At 34.9% G+C, this 25729-nt stretch overlaps 1 protein-coding gene across 1 annotated transcript in view; it reads right to left on the bottom strand.

Annotated features, from left to right (window-relative positions):
* LOC111594198 overlaps window positions 1–11702 on the bottom strand; it is a 34640-nt gene extending 22938 nt beyond the window's left edge. Inside the window, exon 1 of the mRNA XM_023307398.2 lies at window positions 11606–11702. The gene's annotated coding sequence lies outside the window, so the exon portion shown is untranslated. The remainder of the gene's footprint in view (window positions 1–11605) is intronic.
* Between the last annotated feature and the right edge of the window lie 14027 nt (window positions 11703–25729).

Raw genomic sequence — 25729 nt, 5'->3', positions numbered from 1 at the left:
CATTAATTTCTGGCTAGAGCAACTACATTGCTGATGATATTATATCTATATATATATTGCAATAATCCATCAGCTACTCGAAATAGATTTTTGGTATTTTACAGAGTATCATCGCGTTGTTCAATCAACTTCAGTGCATTTTTTAAGCTCTTTTCTCAAGTGACAAAACTTCTTGTAGCAACTGCGCATTTTGCATAATGCAGAACGAAAGCCCGTGAGACATGAGCCATACTGCAACGTCTACAGATGCGGAATGATCAAAGCGGCAATTGTTGCTTTTGAAAGCTGCTTAGCAATTAGACACAACTCAAGCATTTGCTGACATTCAATTCAATTCGTTCTCGGTTTCTGTGGGTGCAGCCGCGGGTCGAGGTGGCCAAGGAATATAATATGACCGCAGGAGCTGAGCGTACGGCCTGTGGCCTATGAATTATGAGCGAGAGAGAGAGAAAGCGAGAGCTTTTGGTCTTGCCAGGAAGTTGGCCAGGAGGCTTGTAGCTGCAACTGTGCGCCGTATTTCATTGCGCCCTGTCATAGTGGTTGTGCTCTGCCCCTTTTCGGCCACAATTCAACGAGCACTTTGCTGCCAACTTTCTTTCTGGAATTTTTTTTTTTGTTTTTTCGGTGGGGCCAAAAGTTTTTGGGGCTCGCACTTTTCAATTGTTTTAGGCCCTTATCTAGGTATGAATTTGTTTAGCTGGCTTAAGCTTAAAGCGTTGCAAAACATTAATCTTTAAGCTCCATTTTGAGCACCTCTCATTATTCAAATTTAAGACCCTGCTTAAAGCGAAAAAAATTAAAAAATATATATAAGATGAAACTGTAAAATCAAAATTCATGAGGCACTGCGCGAGAATTATAGCGACTTTCTAGACTATCTTAAGGTGCCCCCCCAGTACCTCAAACTCCAACTCAAGTTTCGCTCGCTCTCTCAGCCGACTGCCCAGAATGCGTTTGTTGTTGCAAACTTTTTCCATCAAAAGTTTCCGTTTTCGATACGCTCGCAGCCTCTTCTACTGCCGGCTGGCTGGCTGGCTGGCTTTCCTGCCAAGTGCCACTTCCGTTTTGCGTCAGCGCACACGGCTGTGGCTCACAAAAGTGTGACTGAAGTGGTTCAGCCTGCACCACCCGACACACAGGTGTTAATTAACTGAAGCCACAACAATCTGCAGCGCGATGCCAGGCACTAAATTTTAAATTGCAATCTGGCCAAATTAATGAGACTTGCATTTGTACGCATCATGTATTGGCCAAAAGCCGTGAGCTGGGATTATATATATTTTATGTTGGCTTTTTTTGTTGGATTTATTTTGGTTGATCTTTTTTATTTTTTCCTTTTTTTTTGAAGCTTTTCAAAGTTGGTGCAAACTTTTTGGCTCCCAACATGGGCGTGTAGCCTTGCTGATATTTTAGCCACGTTATCATCGGCGCTTAAAAAATGTGCGTTGGCTAACGGTGCAAACCTGTCCAAATATTCATAACAAAATCTCATGGCACCTGTGCAAAGTCAGTCGAATAAGCTTGGTTAAGGTGAAAGGTTATAAAGCTGAGACTTAAATTTCAGATTGTAAATTTTGGACTAAGTAACTAACTAAGTGAATTCTAACGGGACATATTGTTTAAGTCTTAGTTATGTCTCTAGTTTAGATGTTTGCTAAAAAATATGTAAATTTTTTTTTTTTATTTTGATTATGAGTTTTTTAAGATTTTTTTTTTTAATTTTTTTGGTATTTTTGTGCTCAATTTATTTTTAACAGTTTTTTTAACAGGACGACACGCGACGATTAGGCAGATAAATATGACATTGAAGGACGTGGTGCATTATATATATACTTGAATTAAAAATCATATTTGTATTTATTTTAGTTATAAAAATAAATATTTTGTTTTTAATATATTTCATTGTGGAATATTTTTGCATAATAACAACTAAAACTTGATAGCCCCCGAGCTATTAAAATTCAACCCAACTTATATTTTCATTGATTAATTTTCATAACATATTTGCTTGATACTTTCAGACTCGCCCATAGCATTTTCTTTGATTAGTTTAGTTTTTTAATGGAATTCTTTGAGTATAATTTATTAATTCATAACTCATCCAAGCTTTAGCAAATATTTCCAACAACAAATAGCAGTCAAGCATTACATATTTATTAAGCTATTTGAAACAACAACAACTAACGTTGGCCAAGCCTGAGCTATGTAGAAAAATTGCCTGTGGGTAACTAAAAATGTGAAATATTTCCATGCAAATGCCTGGCTCGCAGCACATGCAATTATTTATGTAATGTTAATTAAAATAAGATATGGACGTCTAAAAAAATTTGAATGTTATTTATGACCAAGTCATATGTTGTTGTTGCATTCTAAAATTAATTGAAACATGCAACTGGAACACACACACACACAGACACACATGCAATTTGCAACAACATTGAATCCAATTAATAAATAATGAGCAGGTCTTGTACTCTGACTGGCTCGCCTGGCCCTGGTGCGCTTGACAAGCTGTTGTCCTTGCCAGCAACTTAATGTCCTTCACAGCTGCATGCATGGAGCGAGCAGAGAGCATCGACGCTTGTTTTCGAGTGAAATTAGTTACGGTGTCGCACAATGATGCTTGGACCTGACGACATCCTGTTCAACCTTCTATGCCATATGCGTGCGACCAAGTGTAAGTACGCTTGATCTATCATCATTTGTTGGCCATGTCACAGCAGACACTTGGCTCAATTGATTTAGAAGCCTCAAATGAGCTCAGCCTGTTAGCTGGCAGTTAAGTTAAAGGGCGTGTCAAATTAAGGCGCAATGAGTAGTTGTGGCGGAATAACACAAGAGTTTCTTTGACAAGAGAAGCGAGTAGAGAGTTTGTAAGCTTCATTAAGACTTTTGCTTGAACTTGAGAGCTTACAACTTTGTCTTTATTGAGAGATCTGGTTACTTAAAAGTACTTAGCTCATAAGCCTCTAACTTTATACGAATACGAATTATAATCAACACAATGACTCTATTTTTATCTGAATTTTAATGATAAAAGGCTTCATGATAAATCATAAAATTAAAGCTATTCTAATAGTACGGCTGGCAATTTTATAAGGTACTAGAAAACACTTCGTATGTTTCATAGCATCTTAGATTTCAGTAAATGATAAGACTAGCTGGCAAGGGTTGGCGCTTCAGTGTCTGAATTAATATGCCTACTGATTACGATAAAATTGATGTCTTCCAACTAATTCAAAGATTTATTTTTGTCTCTTTTCATTAGCAAAAGGCTCTTTGATGAAGCCTCTCCTATTAGTACGACAAATAAAGTTTTCAAGATAAGAGCAGATGTATTGTTGGAGCTTTGCTTTAAATAATAAATTTCTATATTACTCTTAAATGGTTAATTTGAGAGTTCTCAATTGTAACTTTCTAAATGTATAAGAAATATGTCAAATATATTTATTTGCTTATTTAGTGACTGCATCAGCGACATTTTTATTTTTCAATTTCTGTAAATTAGGAGACTTGATTAATAATAAACAACAATTATTAGCTCAAAAAGTGTGAGCAGATTGCCTTTATGGCTATTTTAAGAACCTCCCGGATCGCTCAGTAGCAGACTTGCCTATTGAAGCCTTCGCCTTTGGCCTTGATTTTCTTGTTAAGCTGTAACGCCCACGATGCCTACAAGCGTCATAGCTGGAACCAATTGAAGTTTGCTGCAAGGTTCAAGGGCCAGGCTATAGCCAACAGCAATTATAAAATATACTTTAGCATTCGTCTGTTTGCCACTGTGCCGCGATGGTGAGCAATAAGTATATGAATTAATTAATCAATCATGATGAGACCTTTGCAACGGGAAGCCAAAGCGAGTTAGTAGTAAAGTGCAAAACAATTATTTTACATGTTAATATTATTTATTAAAGTATTTTTATACTTCAATTTAGACATACACTTATAAATATCTTTATCGCCTTTTTTAGCCCATTTTAAAAATGCTGGACAAGGCTTAACTGCATTTTTTTCTATATTTACTTGCTGATAATTTATGGATAATTTATTGTGAAATGTAATCCCTTTTATTCTTCGCACACAATAATTTCCCCTACTCGTTTGTATTTGCATTTATCAAACTAACACCACAGCAAACTAATTAAAAGCGTGTTTAAATATAGTCGTTTTCAAGTTTATTTGAAATTGCACTGGACAGCAAATACATAAATCAAGCTTAAATTGTAAATATGTGCATAGTTTGGCAAATAATGTAAAATATTTGCAGTAAACTGTAACATTTTGATTTCTATTTGCACACATATCAATATAAATTTTAGCAATATAATTATATTAAATGAAAACATTTTGTAATGCCATTTAAGTAGATTTTAAGTGCAATTATTTCAACCAATCGAGCAGTTTTCGACAAATTATATAATTATTTAATAACACCGTGTTTAACCAAATGAAATGTTATGCAAAATACGTAGACGCAATCTGCTTACCGTCTCTAATGCCCATTAAGCATAATTAACTTTCAACGATTTATTAAACGGATATATTTTTGCAGCATTTGAAATTGGGGCCAATTGTCAATTACAGACGGCATATTTCTAATTTATAAATTGAATGTTTTGACTAATTGCTCGCCCACTTAAAATTAATTTCCAACGTATTTTGACAGTTAATTTTTTGCGGTTGCTGTTTCGGTTGATTAAATTACAAAATAACCAAAAGCACACAAAAAAAAAGTAGCCAAACCTTTATTCAGGCCATTTGGGTCAGCGCTTTCTGCTTTTGGACTGGGGCTTTGGCCAGCAAATTGATGCGAAAATAAGCGCAAGTGCTGGAATTTAATTAAATGCGTGCATAAATTATGCATTATTATGCCAACTGCACACACACACGCATACCTACCATACATACGTATATATGTGCATATATATTACTGTGCCAGCCCCCAGCCATGGGCATAATTACTGCCAAATATGAAATTCTGTACGCCCCAAAAAAGTAGGCAATGGGCGTGTCTAGCTGCTGCTGCTGCTGTCGTCGCAGTCGTAGTGGCCTTGTTCTGCAGCATTATTAATGCAATTGCATTGGTGATAGGCTCTGCTCTACTTGGTCGACATAATTATATCCCACATATTACCATCATTCCGTTGACTGGGTTAAGGCAGCTGCAAAACGCTTTCACTGTCAATTCGCCAATTTCTTTTTATCTACAGTTATTGAAATGATTAAAAATTAATAATATTTGGATATTTGATTGATAGATCAATCTTAGAAATATGTCAAATATATGCTTTAGCTAAGTTCTCCCTGAGCTCAAGGTCAAGTTTGAATTATCAATCTTCGAAGGATTTTCATATTTTTGTTATCTTTCATTATATTTTCTTTCTATTCACATTCAGGCGATGCTGATAAAAAGGAAGGAGTATTTTTCATGTCCCATTGAGTTGCCTGCGTATGAAATATGTCAGGCTAAGCCCCTGCTCCTTTGCCTAGCTCAAACAGCTAAATAGAAAACTAAGTTTCAGAGGTGTAGAAAATCATAAAATGATTTGAAGCCCTCTAGTTCTTTAAGCTCATTTAACAAAATGGAATTTTAAATAAATTTCCGATTGTTAGTAATGTAGAAAAATCAATTTTGAGAACACATTTCATTTGGCTATCATTGTAACAATGTGCATTGGCTATGCTTGCTGTACTGTTTCAATTCACATGCTTGTAATTCACACGCATGCTCATAATTTGCCATGCACCCACAGAAGCACACTCACACACACCCACACCCACACAGAGTTGACAATGTTGCCTTTGCATTGCGTTGCCTACCCTGTGCAGCTTCCGCTCATCGTTTGTTTAAAGCTATTTCCACATTGTTGTCATTGTTGCCGCTATTGTTGTTGTTGTTGTTGTTGCTGTGGCTGTTAGCCCGGTCTGGCCCGGCAGCCGTTACCATAATAAGGCCATTGTTTATGTTGTTCCTGATGGCATTAATACCATTGTAATTTCAATATTTAGTCAACCACTTAATAATGTGCGGCTAACTAATGATTATTAATTATTGTTGAATACTTGTTGTCATTTTGTTGTTGCAGCCATTGTTGTTGCTATATTGGCATCCAGTGTATATCGTCCTTCAATGTTACGTAATGGTCCTGCAAAATGGTTAACCGCATATTAGATGCGAATTATAACAATGCGTCGCAGGTGATTCATATTGGTCAACGTTTTATGCAAATGCTTAACGGATATCAGTTGGCATGCAGAGAGAGATTTATATGTGAAATTGAGCTTAAGAAACTATTTTCATCTTATATAATGTAATTAACATGGGACAATAGGTGTTGGTTAAAATATTTTATTAATATTTCAAGAAGTAAATATTACTGGAATATAGTATTTCTAAATAATAAAATAAAGCAAACAAATAAATAAAATAAAAGAATATTATTGAAAAAATATATAAAACTAAAACTACATATATAAACATATTATGAAAAAATATATAAATATATATAAATGTATGCCATATAATATATATAATGCATTTTTATTTTAATTTAAAAAACATATTTTTTTTGAAATAAATAAAACAAAAATGTATCTTAATATTTTAGTCTTTTTAGTTTATTAAAAATGTTCTTTAAAGCAGAATTTTAATTTAAATGAGTAAACAATGAATTAAATTAACTATATAAAAAATATGTTTAGGTATTTTATTACGCATTTAAAATGCACCTGAAATTCATAAAATTAATTAAAAACCATTTCAAGGTTAATCAATTTTTTATTTGAAAGTTGGCTTTGACTTTCAAATAAAAAATTAATGCATTTCTCACAATTACTTTATCTCTTTAATATTTGATATTAATCCCCTTAAAAAATCACTGAATAATTAAAAAATATTTTTAAAAATATTTCAAGTCCTTACTTTAGAATCATTTAAATTAAATAAAATATTTATCTATTCCCAAAATACCTCTTCCACAGCGTGTTGGGCGGCTTCCACCCACTGTGCGTTAGAGCTAGCTTGGTTTTCGGCCATATTATGCACTCCATTAGGAGATCATCGATAAGCATGCCGCTTCCATTTATAACAGAGCTCATGCAAAGCATGGCTTATGGCCAACTAACTAATTACGAGTATGGCCAACAATTAAATGCCATTTATTATCTTTGGTTTCGGCGCCGCCAACAAAAACAATGAATTATTGCTACTAATTAAATCACCAAATTACAAGCACGCGCATTACATAAATTGTAAATTCGATGCAAGTGAACCGCAAATCCCGCAGGTATTGTTTAACGTGGCAAATGTCTAATTAATGCCAAGCCATTCGCACGTTTACTTGAAACTAAAATGGCCAAAATTTAAGTCAAGTAGCTGTAAATTTGTCGAGTTGCGTCTAAAAAATAATGTGAAAGAAATTTAATTCTTTAAGCTGACCAAGATATAAAATATTTTTGTGGCATGATCTTATAAAAATCAATTTAAGAGAAGAATTCAACAATATTTAATCAACCACACGCTCAGAGTGAGAGCATGTGGTTGATTAAATATTATATATGAATCAATGTTTTTATATTTGGCATATGAACATATAAAATGTATATGCAATTATATATTATATATTTATTTTTGTATATAGAAGTCTAAGTAGTCATCTTATTCTGGTTCAGTATTATTCGGAAATAATATATATATAAAATTATATATAAAAATATATAAAAATAAAAATGTTGTTAAAATTTTAATTGTAATTTTGTTTATAAAAAATGTAAATATAAAAAAAATATTTATAACTGTCAAGCAACTACATAACTATTTATTCCTGTTTAACGATTTATAGCTTCCTAGTTGTACAGTTTAAAAATATATTTCCTTACATCATGTTAAATTTTTAAAATTTCAGACATTTTTGTTGCATTTTCCTGCAGCTAAATAACTCATCATCTTACATATTGCCAACAAGTTCTAATGACACCTTCGAAAGTGGCAGGCAAAAAAATATGAAAAATGTAAAACAGAGCCTCAATCTAGCGAGCATATCTAATGCTGTCAGGTCTATTGTCTGCAGGGTGGCAGCTGCTGTCAGCAGTTGGCTTCAAGTTGTCCATCATGCTGGCTGGGCGTAGATCAAGCTATATAAGCCAAGTGCTAAATTCAATGTCCTCCAGAGGTTAGTTGAAAAATATCTAACAATCTTGCCACTTGACAGCAAATGCAACTCGACTTAAGCTCAGCTTACATTTCACTCACTTTGGCTTTGACTTTAAAAACAATTTATGCAACATTTTTGCATTGCGTTTATGCCGCATGCCACAAATTTGGCATGCATACACACACACACACACACGCACACGTGACGATGTCAGCAACCAGTGCAAAATACGCGTTAAATGCGCAAAGCGTGTGGCACGCGCTGAGATTGTCGAGCGCCGACCGGGGCCCGTGTGAATATGTTGTCAAACTCTCAAGAGGATTTTAGCTTTGGGTTCTTTTGTTTTCTGCTGCCGCTGCTGCTGCTGCTCTTGTTGCTAAAAGCAGTCAGCTGCCAAGCATATTTCAAACTCCACTCGTAAGTGTGCTAAGTGGCTGCTTACAAATACATTTGCGTAACGTCTTCGCTGCTCGCCGCATATCACTTTTATTTGAGTTTGCGTTTTGCATTAGGCATATTACGTATACGCCCGCGTGCCACGCACAGACACATCATATCACGCACACGCACACAGATAGAGACAGCAAATGATGCTGCTGCTGCTCTTCTTATGTCATTTCGTGTAGTGAAATTAGAGGCTTATGATTTTTGCCTTGCTTTAAGCCTTGCTAATGGCTGCAGCTCAAGCTCTTTATCATTTTTGTGTTTCGTTCTTGTCCAACTTGGCTGAAAGCTTCTGCAAATTTGCCTACGTTTTCTTTGTGTGCTAGCGGAATTAAACTAAATTTTCGTTTGCTGATTGCGTTAATGCTGTGAGAAATGGCAGTATAATAAGTGTGCTTAGTACATTAAGTATACGCCTAGTTATGCTATCAAATTCGGCTTTTTACAAATGTAGCTGAAACTAAAAGCAATATTAAGAAAGCTCATTGAAAATAACGCAATACGCCTAGCCAAATGTGTTAGCAGTCTAGTCTAAGCTCTCAGCAGTTGCTTGTTTTAATAAATATTAAGTATACGCAGGGTACTTAAGCAATAAGCTTAGCTCTGTCTTTAAAAAAGATAACACAAATATGCTTATAACAGATGATGCAGCCGGTTTTACGGCCTGGGAATCGAGGCAGCTGCATCATTTTTCAGCCACAAGAAATTGCATAAAAGCAAACGAGCGGCGGCCGCTGAAACAGACGCCAGTAAATGCATTTTTGCGTAAAACTTTTTATGAAAAGTTTTTTCTGCTGATTTTTTTTTGCTGTTGTCTCATGTGTGCTGCTTAGCTGGCCATGGAAGGTTCAGCTTATATGTGTAAATGCATTAGCTTTAATGTTGTTTATGTATTGGCGCAAACTTGCATTGTTGCCGCATTGCATCATGCACCATGCACCATGTATCATTTATAGCGAGCAGCATCAAGTGCTTTAGCTATTGTTTGCCTTGAACATTTTATTTATGACACACGCACACCCCACACTCTGTCTTTTATATGCGCCAATGTCAATGTTTATTGATGCAAAACAAGATTTTGCTCGCTAGCGCAAAAGTAAAATGCATTCCAAGTTCATTTCAACAGAGCTGCGCGAAATGTTTTTAAAGTATATTCCCTTTCTGCTTGTATTGTATTCTCCGTTGACAAATGGCTGAGGGTGTGTGTGTGTGTGTGTTTGGCTGTGGTTGATGCGATTTTGTTCTTGAAATATATTTTCTTTTTGTTATGTTACTTGGCTTGGCTTATTGACTCTGAAAATACATCAAAGGCAAATAATATGGGATTACTTAGCAGCACAAAGCAGATAAGTGGATTACACACATAACCAGTTGAGATACGTTTGGTTTAGTCTGGTTGCAAGCTTTTATAAAGTTTAGTTTACTATCCATAATCTATCGCTTTTTCTTTTGGACATTAATAAGAAATAAAAATTTATATTTTCCCTATGCTAAAATCATCAGAATTTGCATTTGATTCGTTGTATATCATGCAAAACATAAATAGAACACGAAGTCGATTTTCATATTTAAATATTTATTTATTTGGCTTTCGGTTGATTTGAAATGCGTGGCACGTCACAAAACCATCAGCGCGAACAACGCGGCATGCCAAATTTTTAGCCACGCAGCGCCAGAAGTTCAAATGGCATAATGCTAAATGCGCATTAATGTGCTCACGCTTCCCACTCACTGCCACCTGTGTGGAAAAATCACACAAATAATAAATAACGCTTGCTGTGGAAATCGTTTCTATTTATTTCGTTTTTTTTCTTCTGAGTTTTAAATTCAAAGTCAAGTTCTGATTGCGTGTGCGTGTGGCGTAGTATTGGAAAACGTTTAAAAGTTTACCCTTTTAATTTTCACACTCTTCAAATATATATTAGGTATGAAAATTAGGATTATAATATTTTTTTTAGATATATGCAAGATGCAAAATTATATAGATTATATAAAGTATATTAAAGCTTGATCAGTAGTAATAATCGAGCTTTCCATCTGTCTACCTCTCTGACTTGATTATCTCTCAGTATTCTACGTCTAAAAATCTGTCCAACTCACCCGCCCAAAATAGCATAAAATACTTATTAGACACAAAAAAGGAGTTAGTGCTGCTGCTGTGAACTTTTAGGTAATTGTTTCAACCGACCTGGCCACAAAATGCATGCATAACAGCAGAGCTTATTTGGGTATGTACAAAAGTTCTTTTTGTTTTTGTTTTTGGTTTTTTATTTTGTTTTTGTTGTGGCTGGCACTTACAATAATTACACGCAAAACATTTAGCTTGGCTCGAGTCAACAGGTCGTATACGCAATACGCCCGCATACCAAATGATTGCACTGTTTGTATGTAAGTGTGTGTCGTTGTGTGTGTGCGACAGACAAGCTGATTGCGCAATCAGCATTAGAGCATGATAGAAACAATGTCGTCTAGCTAACGCACAGACTCAGTCACATGCTGGCATTTAAGCACCAAGTGGCATCTTCGGATGTTGTCACTTGTCTCTGTCATGTTGCTCGCTTGGCTTTAATGTCCGCCAAGTGCTGCGTGGTTTTTTTATGGTTTTCTCTCGCTTTTTCGGTTAAGCGCAACAATTTCAACAGATTTGTGCCAACAGCTTTGCTGTGACTATTTGAACGCCGAACATCATTGCACTTCGCATGTAATCAAAAGTTTTGCCAGTGCGTCTGTGTGGGTGTGCGTGTGTGTGCGTGTACGTCTACTTGTGTTAATGGTCTGCGTTTGTCTGCAGTAATTTCCACAGCACATTGTGGTGCATCCGCAGGATTACTTTGTGCTTGTGCGAGTGCGTCTGTGTGCGTGTCTGTTCATATATATATTAGTGTGTTTGTCTGTGTGTTTTCTGTCTGTTAATTGTGCTTATTTGCCAGTTGCAGTTACTGGCAGCGTTAGCTGCGCAAAAAGCGTTGGGGAAATTGAAATAAAATGAAGATAAATTTGCTTGTTACCTGTTTAGAATCCATTTACGCATGTAAACTTTGGCGTATTTACAACTTTGGCGTATTTACAAAGAGTGCACGAAATAGATTTAAGCTTGTATTTACTCAAGACTTTAATAACTTTAAATTGAATGATTTTAAATGCTATTTAATATACATTTTTATATTTATTATATACATTTTTATATTTATTTATTAATTTAATTAACTGCTTTAGTTTATGAAATTCTGCTTTGAAATTTTTTATATTTATTTATTAATTTTATTAACAGCTTTCCTTTATGAAATTTTGCTTTGAAAGTTTATTCAAAGCTTCTTTAGCCTCAGCAGAGAAAAACAATTTTTGGAAAGCATATATTAAAATATTAAGTAATAAATTTAATTTAATTTTAGTTTAGCTGAATGACATAATGAAAGGATTTAGTATTTTAGAGTGAAACGAAAAAACTTACATTTTTAATGCTTAAAAATTATTACATTTCTGTTTAGCAGAAGTCCAGGCAGGCTCAACTCTCCTAACTTAATACAAATTATTTATTTAAATATATTCCCCCAAGTCATATATCAAAAACATTTCAAGCACATTTCTGTTGAATAAAAAACATTTTCTAAATTTACTTTCTAGCTTAAGGCTTTTTTTTTGAGGAATCTAATAGCAGAGGCTAAGCTGGAGGCTTTAGATTTAATTTGTGTTTCTGTTTTTAGAGAGTGAAATAATATTTATAGCAATTTTGAATACATCTTCAGCTAAGAATACTCCAAGTGGCAACAAAATAATTCCTTGTTTATACACAAATTGTGTATTACTCACACTGCTCATTAGCCACACTTGAGCTTTGCATATGTATCCAGCCAGGTCTTTATGGCTTAAGCACATGCGCTATATACGCAATGTTTGTTGGCCGCAATCAAAGTTATTATTAGGCATGAAAATGTAACCAAATAGCACTTGATTATTATTCAGTATATTTGGTATGCCGACTCATTGGTTGAAAGTATTTGCTAAACGGGCACGGGGCGTCAATTATGCTAACAACCTACCCAACGCTCATAATCACTCCACAGACAATCGTTTAGATAAGAGCGAAGGCGCGTTAAGCAAAACGCTGCAGGATATGCGTGAGCCGTGCGCCTGGACAGATCCAAATACTTGAGCTGCCGACTAGATTGGGGTTGCGCGGAGGCAGGCATGGGGCTTTGTGAAACAAAGGGCATAACAAGCTGAATAAATAGCACGATAAATGCCATAAACAAGAGACGAAAAGTTTTAGCAATGAGCACAAAATAGCAAAAAAAAAGGAACAAATAAGAGCAAAAAAAAGTAGAAGAGAAGAAAATAACACGAATAACAGGCAAAGTCCAATAAAAGTCACGTTGCCGCAATGTGAAGTCAGCAGAAAGTCCAAGACAAATCCGTGTCCGAGTTGGCGAGTTGGCGAGTGCATAAAAAGGAAACTGCGTGTTGTAATTGCTTTAAGGAAAACCCTTGCGTACAATTTGCAACTAGGTGGCAACGCTGTCGCGCTTTGTGAACCGGTAACAACTCTCAAAGGACGAGATTTATGCGATTGCCGATACGAATCGCCGCCAAACGCCAAGCAGCAATGGCTGCTCAAGTCTCTTTGTGCTCTAATGGCATTTGTGGGCGTTCCTTTTCGAGGAGGTGACATTGTCCTTGGCTATTTGTATTGTACAAGCATTGTGTTGTTCAGTCCTCTAATAATGTGCTTGAATTCTATATAGTATATATATATATACACACATTTAGTTTGCTTGCCTTGACTTTGGCCTTAAGTCGCTGTGACTTAATTTATTGTCTTTTAAATACCTTATTTCAATTAAGAAAACTTGTTTAGCATTTTATTAATTAAACAAGTCTTTTCTTTTTTATATATATTTACAGATATATATTTATATATATACATTTATATATTTTATGTATATATATTTTGTCTAAATGAGCTACATTTTAATTGGCCTACATTAGTTAGTTTTGTTTTTGGCACATTTATGATAGCGGTGAACGCTTTGCAGTGCCTCTGGCTGTGGGCAAGTGCTTCAGTTCAATAGCCATACATATTTATGACATACACTTTATGGCTGCTCATGAATATGAAGTTGGCCAAGAGATGCTAACAGAGATGTCTAGACAGACTGAAAACTAAAGTGGAGTGAGTGCCTTAAATTTGAAATCAATTGACAGACGACTTTAAATTGAACTCTAACTGAACTAAAATTAGGGCTTTTAAATTTAAAAAAAAAAAATAAAAAAATATGAAACTTAATACAAGGCGTTTAAAGTGCCTAAAATAAGCGAGGAATTAAGGAGAAAAATATATTAAAATTTAAATATTAATATATATAATTATATATAACAAAATATATCATGCCAAATATTAACTATGTTGGGGTTGTAGTTAATTCAGACTCCAGTTTATTTTATTTTATTTAATTGTGACTTTTCTATTTTCTTTGCATGTACCTAGTGATTCTCTTTTTCTCGTATCGACTCACGTTTGGTTCCTTTTAAAAAAAATACTTGTACTACACTCAGTCGAAGCGAGTTTTTCGCTGTCAAACCTCGTTTTCTGCACGCATTTCATAACACTAGAAGACTACCAGATGCAGTTACCATGGTGCGTCCTTTTAAACCTCTGCTTTATTTCATTATTTAATGCTACTTAACAATGCTTCACATTAATGTTATACTAACATTTTATGTGATATGTGTTAGCCTGAAGTCTGCTCACTATTTCATTAATATATAAAATATGATTTTATGAAAATAATTATTTGAAAATTTTGTTTATTTTTATTCCTAAAAATGTAGTCAAATAGAAATAAAAGCTCGCAACCTAATAATTATATATAGCTAATAAATATATGTTGGAGCGTCGTTAGTATTTTCCATGGCTTTAATAGCGCAGCGAGTTTCGATGCGCAGGCTTCTCGATTCAAAGTTGAACTGCTCGCCTTTTCGTTTCTCTGCCTCGCACCGAACCACACTCGACGACAGCGTTGTAGCGCTGTCGTCGCGCTATAACGGGACTTCTTAAAGCGACAAAATGCAAAGGACCAATCAGGGCGCAATTAGCGGCTGATGCAATATTTTTTAGTATGATGAAATTAGGAATTCTGGTAATAACCAGAATTCTCATACAAAGCAATACACACACAGCGCGTACGTGCAACACGCAGGAACAATCAAATACAGTGCGTACATACAGTACGCTCCGACATATATATATATCAACTAACTCTCTGCTCACAATTTAATTAAGTTGTATTTCAATGAATTATTGGCAAATTTCAAATATTATTTTAACCCAAGAAATTTCTTAGCAATTGCAATTCTCTGTATATATTCTAACAAAAAGTTTTCAGTTTTCATTGACAAGGAGGGAGAGAAAGAGGGAAACTTTATCGCATAATTTACGGTTATGCAGTGCCATTAGGGTATCTATATTTTCAAGAAATATAACAAGTTTCACGTGCCAAACTTAATGCGGCTACAAATTTTCGCTATCAACGCGTGGAATGCGACGCTATCGGCAACATTCATCATCAGCTGCCAAACAATTGACAACATAAAACGCAGAGTCCTGCTGGCACTAAAATACCTTGAGTACATGCCCCGCCTCGCACCGAAACGCCCTCCATAGATATATTCCACCTGTAATGAAACTTTTGAATTTTGATTGCGCTGCGCGCGAATTCGGGGCAGAGTTCATTGTTTTTGCTGCTGTCGAGTGCTTGGTTTTTATCGCAAGGAGAGGCGGCTTGGAGACTATGGAGCGTCAGTCGAGCACTTCATATGCAAAGTATGATCCACTTAATGCGATTTATAATGCCACGGCCACGCCTCCACCCCCAGCATGCAAATATATTAAGCAGAGTGACTACGACTAGTCGCTAGAGTGAAACTAAAGTAGATTTTGCACAGGCCTCGTGCGACAACGGACTACAAGTTCAGCCAGTGTAGCAGCAGCTGTAGCTCGTTGGGTTCATATACGGCAAGCTCGTTTGTTCCGCCTGTCAGGGCCATGTTGCTGTCACCCATCAGCCACATCAGCCCCATCAGCCCCATCAGAGCCGTCGAGCGTCAACGTCGTTCTAGTCGATGATGCTGCGCTTTCATTCATGGCGATTATGCCGGTGCCCTATTGTTGCCTTAGCTTAGAAAATCCATTTCGAATCCCAGTTTAGTGCAAATTTATTCGATGAATACGATTTTTTTCATTCGTTCTTATTCCATTCGCTGCTATTGCTTTTCGCTTGTGCTGTTTAAATTTAACGCCAAGTCTGACACAAGAAGAAATGGTGTCATATATATTTTAAGTGCTAGTCGCTCTCAACAGTTACATAATTGCGTGCAGCTCCACTTTAAAGCTGAAGTTGAAGCGCTCAACGGTTGGCATATGGCGACGCGGCGTATGCGTAACATGGCTAGCTATTGTGCTTAGCTCTGACTGTCCGCTGGGCGAATGTCGTTGTCTTGTTAAAACGACAGAATAAATGGGGTTGAAAATATATTTTTAATAAATGTAAACGCAGCTGCGTGTCACGGAGATGTTTCGACCCCAATTCGTGTAACTCAATTTGTGTTGGGGTGCATAAGAAAAATATTGGAAATTTATCTCAGACGAAATTTCTCCCATCTATTCATGCCTGATAATGTCATAATAGGGATTTCTATATAAATATTTTAAGTCTATATTTTACCTCAACTAATATAGTCTTTGAGAAATTGTGTTGAATTTGTTTGCAGGAATAGTCCGCTCTCCGATTGCTGTACAGGCCACGGGGCATGTTGGGCCAGACAAGTTACAGACTCATTAGCAAGTACTTAAAAACTATTCGAGCAACAGCTGTCATGTGACGCTCAGGCAGCTGCAGGCACCATATTTATACTGTTGCATGTAGGTAACAAATGTCAACATGCGACACATTCAGCACAACTGACAGGCCGCGAGGCACCGCAAGGGGCGCGAACCTCTGGTGGTTAATTAAAAATACCAGCATACCCCCGGCGGCACCACTGGGAGTCCTGTGCAATGCGTTGACTCGAGTTGTGGCCGGGACTCTCTGTGCATTATGGTGCTATGAATAATATTTAATACTCGCTTAGCACGTAAGTCTTATATCTTGCCGGCTAAGTTACAGACCATTTAGCGGCGTCTAACTCATTTCTGCGTTAGCATTCTTTACTGTTCTGTTTCTCTTCTGCTTTCCGCTGCCGCAGCTGCTGTTGGCGCTGTCAATGAGCTCATTAAATTGCAATTGCGTGGCACATAATTTCAAAGTAATGGAGTAGCTGCTACTCAGCGCAGATTATTTACCTCTTTCATTCTGTTTCTTATTTGCTGTTGTTTTCCTTTTTTAAGTTCTCTTCTAATTAAAGGTGTCGGCTACTCAACTTACGGCTTGTTTATTATGAAATATGCACGGGAATACTTAAAATGAAATGAAAAGGGAAAAAATAGTAAATATCTTATGAAGTTAATTTGCCAGAAAGAATTGTTTTCTGGGTAGAAAAAGTTTGCACGCACCTAAAACTCTCTAAGTTAGTTTTAATTATAATTAATTCATAAATAATAACAACAGTTGGCTTTTAAGGCGTTGATAAAATGTAAAGCTTAGTGTGAAATGCATAAATATTTGCACTGAAATTTTATGTTTATAAAATTTGTATGTATAGAAAATATGATGAGATACGATAAATGCTATTTCTGATAGCTTTTTCGTCGAGTTTCAAGTTATAAAGTCTAGAAATTATGTTTGTGTACTTAGTAATATTTTCTATTTAATTATAAGTCTTAGATAGTAAATTAATTAACTAAAATTTAATAACATTACGGATTAGTTATTCGAATTCAAGACGAATTTCTTCTTGCAATTTCGACACAATGCGCATTGAGTGCAAGTCCGGATTTTGAGAATAAATTTATATTTTTGGATGACTTTTTTGCTCAGCCGAAAAGAATCCACAAGATTGACAGTTTGCTGTACTTTATGAAATGGCTACATCATCGAGCCTTATTTTTTTAAATATAATAGAATTTTGTACTATTTTTCAGCTTGTTGCCCTTTCAGATGTGGTTATTGCTTGGTCAGTGCAAGAGTTTTTGAATTTATATTTTTGCTTTCTTATTGTTTGCAGCTTTTAAGCTTTCAGCAAATAAATTATTTGCAAAATTCAAGTGGATATAAAATATTAAATAACTCTAAAGGCTGGCTGGCAATGGTTTTTTATATTGAAATTGTTTTCTGACAGACCAATAAAAATATCTCCGGGGTGAACATTAACCAAATTGTCACACGATTCGCAACATGCATGTGACAGTTGCTTGTGGCATTCGCCAACAACTTCCTTTTATGCTCACTTATAGTGTGTGTGTGTGTGTGTGTGTGTGTGGGTCAGTTTGTAGTCGCCTGCTTGCTGTTGTTTTTGAATGCACCACCTACCCGAAAAATCATCATTGAAATATGTTTTTTTGTTTGCAACAGAACAAGCCGAAAGCTGCTTGCAACAGGAACAGCCGCAGCAGCAACAACAGCAACGGCCACAACAGCAAGCAGCATGCTGCCACGTAGCCACAGCAGGCGGCCGCATCATGGGGCAAACCGCACAAAATACCATAAACAAAACTTTCATTAATCTTCTTCAATGTCCGGCACATACTTACATCAGGCTGAAGGATTCCGACTTGCATATATATTTCGCACTGTTTTCTTTGCCGCTTCAAATATAAACAATTTGCACATTTTAAGTTCATTTCTTTTGCAAAGCTCCCAAGAGGCAGGCACGCCACTCGCCCATTGAAAGGCAAAGACAAATACAAACATAAACACACTCAGCTGCCGAGTTCGACTTATATGAGTTGCAGCAGTCACGCATTGCATACGTGTGTATTAAGTATACGTCGCGTGTTGTCCGGCGAATTGCCTTTATGGCAGGCCCCTCATATAAATCCACTTGACTTGGCAGCAGGCAACTTTATTTGCCCTACGTGCAGACAGACAGATAAACTTTCAGCGAGCTGCCAGTTAAATTTAAAATGTCTATATTTAAAAATTAAAAATTACAACTGTCTGTAGTCTAATATACAAGTATTCCGTTTATCAGTTGCCTGCAATATCGAGCCAGCTAATGCCAACTAGAATTTCAATCTGCATAGCTAAATATAATTTTTAGAATATTTCATGCATTTGCCACACAAAAAGTCAACAAAATGCTGATTAGATAAATCCACAAATTTACTGCACGCAACTTACAAAAGTTTCCCATTTTGTTTGTGCAATATGCAAATATTACACATACGCCACGTTGTCGCTGCTCGCTTATTTCTATGCATTTGTTTCTTTGATTCGGGGTTTGTTTGTGCATTCGCTTTATTGCACGTTGATACAATTTTTGCCATCGCAATCTGAATTTATCAATCAATTTGTTGACTGTCTAACATTTAAAGCTTTGATAGGAAATACAAATAAAATAGAGATTGAAACTTATTTCCATTTCTTTAGCTATCATTCTAGTCTTGAATATAATTAATACATAAATAACAAAAAATGAATAAATAATGTACGAAAATAATACATACAAAATAATAAACCGATGCTAAATAAATTAAAAATAATGAACCAACAATAAATAAATTAATAATAAATAAATGCTAATAAAATAGTAAATAACTTATTTATTTATAATAAATGGAATATATATATTAATATGAATATTAAATAATTAATGAATAAATAATAAATAAATAATATATAATAATTTAGTAATAATATTTAATAATATAATAAAATATAAATAATGGCTTAAAAAGACATATTATTAAGGTTTATGGTTAATAATATTTCTGGTAGCTATACATCAGCAAATTTTCATCATAAAATGTAAAATATGATTAATCACGGCTGCTTTTAAATCTAAGAAACGTGTCAAAATAATTTTTAAATAATATTATTGATTTTTGGTTCAGTTGTTGCATGGCTTCAGTGCCCAGGCGATTTGTCGCACGCTTGAATACTTTGAGCATGATTATTTAATCTTAAGTTAACATCCACATGAAGATTGGCATGAAGTGAAGAAACCAAAATTAAAGAAGACCCACGAATGTTAATTTAGCGTCAGCTTTAGGCGAAATAACAATTCGAATATTGAGCGGAGTTTTCCGAAATTGGAGCTTACGCTTGAGGCATTGCGAATTTTCAATAAAATTGCAGAAATAATAAAAAATCTCAATGCATTTTTGTTTCATTTGCATTTTTTATTTCTCTTTACCACATTTGGTCAACTTATCAAGTATAAGTAGTTGAATTGCAATGATATTCAAATTAAATAATAAACTAAAGAAGATATTTAAATTATGAATTGATCTTGTAACATAGAAATACTTTATTTATGTTATTTTCTTGTTTTGCTGCCAACATTCACATACTAAAGAGCTTATGCCTCTTTGAGTGGCAATTCAATGGCCATTCCATAAAGCAGCTACCACTCAACAGACACAAATGCGAATATGCTGGAGAGGGCTTCAAAGCATTTTCCTGCAGCTAGCAATGCATTAAGTCACCTACTGGGGGCCGTCAGGGTTAAGGAGGGACGCTTACTTGTGGTTGGCTTTAAGTATAAACGGAAATCAAAGACATATTGTGCCGCCGCCTGTGCCAAGTGCATCGTGTGTGCTAAACTTAAGACAACGACGGCATCGCCTGCTGCCGTTGACATCTGATACAGCTTCGCATGCAGATTAGGGCTGGAAGCTGTGGTGTTGGGTGGCAGACAAAATTGCTGGCATGTCGCCCGAACTAAAATGTCACAAAGTCAATTCATGGCTGCAGTCGACGCACATAAATAAGTCTCAGCGCCTGACAAATGCCAGTCTGTGGCTGAATGAGATCTGAAGTTGGCTTTGTATTCAACCGAAATGCGTTGACTGATGCGGGGCTTTAAAAGACAAGGCTAATACTTCAATTCATTCAACTGCATGCCATTTGCAAAGTAAATAGTATTTACTATAATCGCATTTAAGTTAAATTACCAAATAATACGCATACGCAGCGTACGACGAGCATAAAAGCACAAAACTTTTTAAAAGTAATAACAATTGCCAAAACTGACACAGAGAAAAAGTTTATCATGCTGCTGCCGGTGCTGCTGCTACTGCTGATGTTGATGATGGCCAGAATGCATTAAATTAAATATATATAAGTAAATAGAAAACAGTTTTGCAATTTGTGCCTCATGGCTAAAAAAGCAACAGACTCAGAGCTTTTCACAGCTCGCTTTGTGTCTGACTGTTTTTGTATTTACATGAAGTTTTCGATTTGTTTTCATGGCGCTTGTCAACATTTCCGCCAACAATAAAACATTAACATTTATTGCTGCAAGTTCCGCATTTTGTTTTCTCCTTAAGCTTCACTTTTATTGTATGTCAAAAAATTGTAAACATTTCTTTATTATTTTTTAGTATGTAAAAGTTAATTTGTAAGTTTTTTATTTAATCTTTTGTATATATCAAAGCCTTGAATGGCTGTAAAAGATCTTCATATTAACTTTTACATTATTTATATATTTACAATTTATTTAGTTAGATATCTGAATGTCTTCAGCAACAGTAAACAGTAGCTTGAATATGTTATTGTAGCTAGTCACGCGCTTTAAAATGTTTTTGCATAGTTTGCAGTGAGTAGCTGCGGGGAGATAGCATTTTTGCTAGTTGAGATATCATTTGCCTCAGAGCAGTTTGTGTGTTGAAATATTTGACTAACCATTGAGTGGAGCAGCGAAACAGGTTTCGTGTTCCGTCAAGTGAGCGTTGCGCGGCAATGAATAGTTCGTCATTCATGAAAACAGAAGAGTTTTTTAAAATCTAAACTAACGAGGAGTCTAGTTCAAATAACAGGTATTGTGTGGATGTTGTACTATTTATAACCCGAAGGGATTGGTTGTTAGTGGCATTGAAAAAACGAAATTGTATTGATGAACAGAACAAAAAAAACCGTTTTTTTTTCTATTCATACTTTTCAAAACATAGTTCCATAATATATAGAATCTATTCTATAATTTATTAAACAATAATGTGTAAAATATATTCCATAATTTTACAATAATATTTTGCTATACTCAGCATTATTACCAGTTGGTTAAACATTTGGAGAGTGAAATTAGAATAAGTTAAGTATCGAGTATTTTTCAGACTTGCATTCAAGTCCATTAATTTATCTCGTTGAGCAGAAAAAACTTGAGGAAATTCCGCAGTAACAAGATTCTTTCTGAAACTACGTTGCTTTGCTCTCCACTGAAATGCATTTTGCATCAACAAAATGCCAACGAAATTGCTTTGCTGCTGAAATTCTTTTCGAGAACACGCCTTAGCTAGTTATATTTTTTGTCTATCTATTTGTTGCGCTTTACTTTTCTTGCTATTCCATTGAAATTTATTGCAAATTCAACAAAAGTGTTGCCTACCTCTTCATACTTCCGGCTTTTTGTTGTTGTTGTTGTTGGCGCTCTTGTTGTTGGCTCGCAATCAGTTTGGTGTAGTGTTTGAGTCCCGGAAACAGCTAGTTTTTTCCCTCAACTGCAACATGTCGCACATTGTTGTTGCATGCATTTTACTTGATAAGCAAATATGGGTAAAATATGCAGAAGGCGAAGAAGAAGGAGCAAAAAACGGGGCGTGGCTGGGAAATCAACACAAGCCAGCAAAAAAGAAACGTATATATATATGCTTGTTCCTGCTACGCGGCAAAGATTTCCAATTTAGATGTCGGTGCGCACATTGTTAATGTCGTTTTTTATGATTAGAGGGCGTGGCAGGTTGGCAGCACAGCGCGAAAAGTGAAAGCTGTTTGCCTGGCAGCCAATCGAATGTCAGCTAATTGGCATACTATGCCACACGTTTTAACCCAGTTTTTGCCTTCCTTTGGTTCGCTTTGCGTAAAAGTTTTGCACTAAATTTCGATCAAGCTGCGCATGAGAAAGGCGCACAACAACAGCAGCAACAACAGCAGCGACAACAAATTGCAAAAATTGCACTGGCAAGGACATTGTGGTATTACTTTTATGAGGTGGTTATTCAAAACTAACAAGAAAACTGCACAAAAACTTTTTGCCCCTCAAAAAAAAAAAAAAAAAAACAAAGAGAATATAAGGAAAAAGAACAGAAAACAACAAACGCTCGACTGTGTGTATTTGTTTTTGACATGCCTGCACTTATTTTTCTCGCCGAAGCAATTTTCGCATAGTACCAAACAACTTGAGTAAGAACAAAACACGTTGTTGATCACATAAAGCAGGGCCAGAGACCAGAGTCATAGCCAGAGCCAGAGACCAGAACCCAGAACGAAAACCAACAACCGACGAAATGCGCGTCAGTTTTTGTTCTTATTGCAAGTTCAAAAGGTAGTACAAGTGGGTACGACATGCAAGCCGTCGACCAGCCGAACTGCCTCCTACAACAACAGCAATAATAATAATAAAAGAACTAAAACAAAACATTGACATAAATAAGAGAGAGGATGTGAGAGAGGGAGAGAGCTGCTGTGACTATGACTGCTAAAACTTTTGCTGTAAAGTCCTTGGCGAAAAAGGTGATATCATTCGCTCGCATAATTTGACTGTTTATAGAAATTTATGAAAGTGCTTAGGAATAAAATTTAATTAGTCAAGTACTTTTATTGTTTCATATTTATATATGGTAAACAATAAGTTTATTGCTTGAACTGTCGATGTCTAGTAATATTCATTTTGCTGATTGCAAATGTAAAGCATTCTTAAGCGGCTGACAAATATTAAATTTCTGAAATATTTCTTTGGTATTAATTTAACTTTTATTATAATATCTTACAGTAAATAAAAAAATAAAAAAATTAATATGCTAGTAAAAAATGTTGGTTATTTAGTTTAAAGTTGCAAAAAAAATTAAAAAGTAATATAAACAAATATGAAAAATAAAGATATACCTATAAGAAATACAAATTTAAGAAAATTAATATAAATATATAAAAAAGAAATATATATATAAAACCAATAGTAAAATTATATAAATAAATATAAAAAATAAAAGTAAAAAGTTTTCGTTAAAGAATTTTATTAATTAAGAATAAAAAATTTATAAATTTTGAAAATATATTTGTAGAAAATCCAAAACAAATAGTTAAAAATAGATATATAATATTTTGTATTAAAATTTAATTCTTATAAAAAAGGCAATAAATAAACAAAAACAATCCCAAGTCGTGCGATATTTACTTTTAGAGAAATACTATAAATTAAATTACAAAAATATAAAATAAATGTCAACAAACAACAAAAAAAAAGTTTAATAAAATAAAATATAAAAGCATAAGAACAGCAAAATAATCAAATAAATTATATTAAAAAGTAAAATTAGCAGCATTATTACTGTCTTTCTGTTGCAAAAAATATTAAGAAAATAATGAAATAATATGATGAAGCTTAATATAATATAAGATGTTTATATATATATATATATAAATATATATATATGTATTTATGTATTTGTCTTAAAATTATATATATATTTATTTATTTATGATTAGATTTTAAGTAATCGTCAGCCTTAGCTGATGCAATGGGAAGGTCCGGCAACGGCAAAAGAGTTTTCTACTTATTCAGCTATATCTAACTATAGCTGAAGCTGTAAAATCTTCCTAAAAACTAAATGCCAGATACATTTTTATATTTTTTCAGCTCTAATACTCAACTACATAAGCCTGAGCATTATAGCTAAAGATTAGGAAAATTCTTTTCATTTTTAAATAAGAAAGTTATATTAAAGCGATAAGCTATAGCCACTTGAAATAATCAATTACTGTACTTTTGTCTTAAGATAAGATAAATAGCTTCAATGCTTGAGTTCAAAACTTTGCAATAGCTGCAAAAAACTATCACAATGGCAGACCCTGTAATTGAGGCGTACTTTAACTACAGCGTATCTGCTCGTCGTTCACACCCTACAACCGTCGACTCACAAACATTGCATTTATTTGCCGTTTTACTAACTACGTCAGTTGCGCTCCAATTTTTTTCAGTTTCTTTTTGTTTATACTTATTAGGAAGGATTTTTTATGCGCCGACTGCACGCGTTTTTGTTGCGGTTCGTTGCTGTTGTTGTTGTTGTTGTTGTTGTGCTTGTACTTGGGTCATAAATTGTTTTTCTGAAACTTGAACGTAAATGCAAATGTGCAAAGCTGCAAAGTTGCTGTAAAACATTATTTTTTGATATGTTAATCGCGTTTTGCGTGCAATTTTCCTATTATATGCTCGTTTATATAAATACCAAAAAACACTCGACTTGGGCGACAAAATTTTATTTTTATTTCAGAGTTGGAAATTTCTGCGCCTAGAACTATGCCACAGAGAGTATATATATATAACTTGAATGAATTAAGAGCAGACTTTCATACACATTCACACACACACACACACACACACACACCCACCCACACAGAGACACGCACTTAACACACAATCAGAAATATGCGCACATAAATGCCTGGCATTTTATTGTTTGCCCTGCTGAGGTGAGATGTGCGTGTGTGTTGGCGTCATAAAAGGTGTAAGACTGCCATAAATGCCTGGCAGCAGCCATGGCTATTGGGCTATGTCTCTCGCTCTGTGTGTGTGCGTGTGTGTGAACGTCTGCGAGTGTCATAAAATGTGCGTAAAACTTGCTTATGGCATTTATTGATAAAACGTTTGGCCAATGAATTTTTATTTAAAGCATGTCTAAATAAAATGCTATTTATGGCATTTAACAGCTTGCATGCCAGCCCACAAAATGAAATAACTATTATTTATACTTGCACAGCAATTGAGACTTATAGACTTCAAGAAAGTTTCAGTTTTCATAATGAATATTCTTGAATGTTATATGAGATCAGGCGAAGAAAATTTTCAAATTTTCTTTATGATATATTTGATTATTATATTATTTGATAAAAATAACAAATTTAATAAAACGTATCAAATTTTTAAAGGAATTTATTTTTTATGCTAAAGTAACTTTTTTTAACTGGATAAAAACGTTGTGTTTAAGACCTAAAACGCGTTTATTTATGGTTAAGCCTTGAGGTCTTTGCATGTCAAATAACGGC

This window comes from Drosophila hydei, unplaced genomic scaffold, assembly GCF_003285905.1.
Source record: "Drosophila hydei strain 15085-1641.00,03,60 unplaced genomic scaffold, DhydRS2 tig00008114-arrow-pilon, whole genome shotgun sequence".
Classification (NCBI taxonomy): Eukaryota; Metazoa; Arthropoda; class Insecta; order Diptera; family Drosophilidae; genus Drosophila; species Drosophila hydei.
Note: the sequence above shows the minus strand (reverse complement) of the source record. Positions and strands in the feature narration are given on the sequence as shown.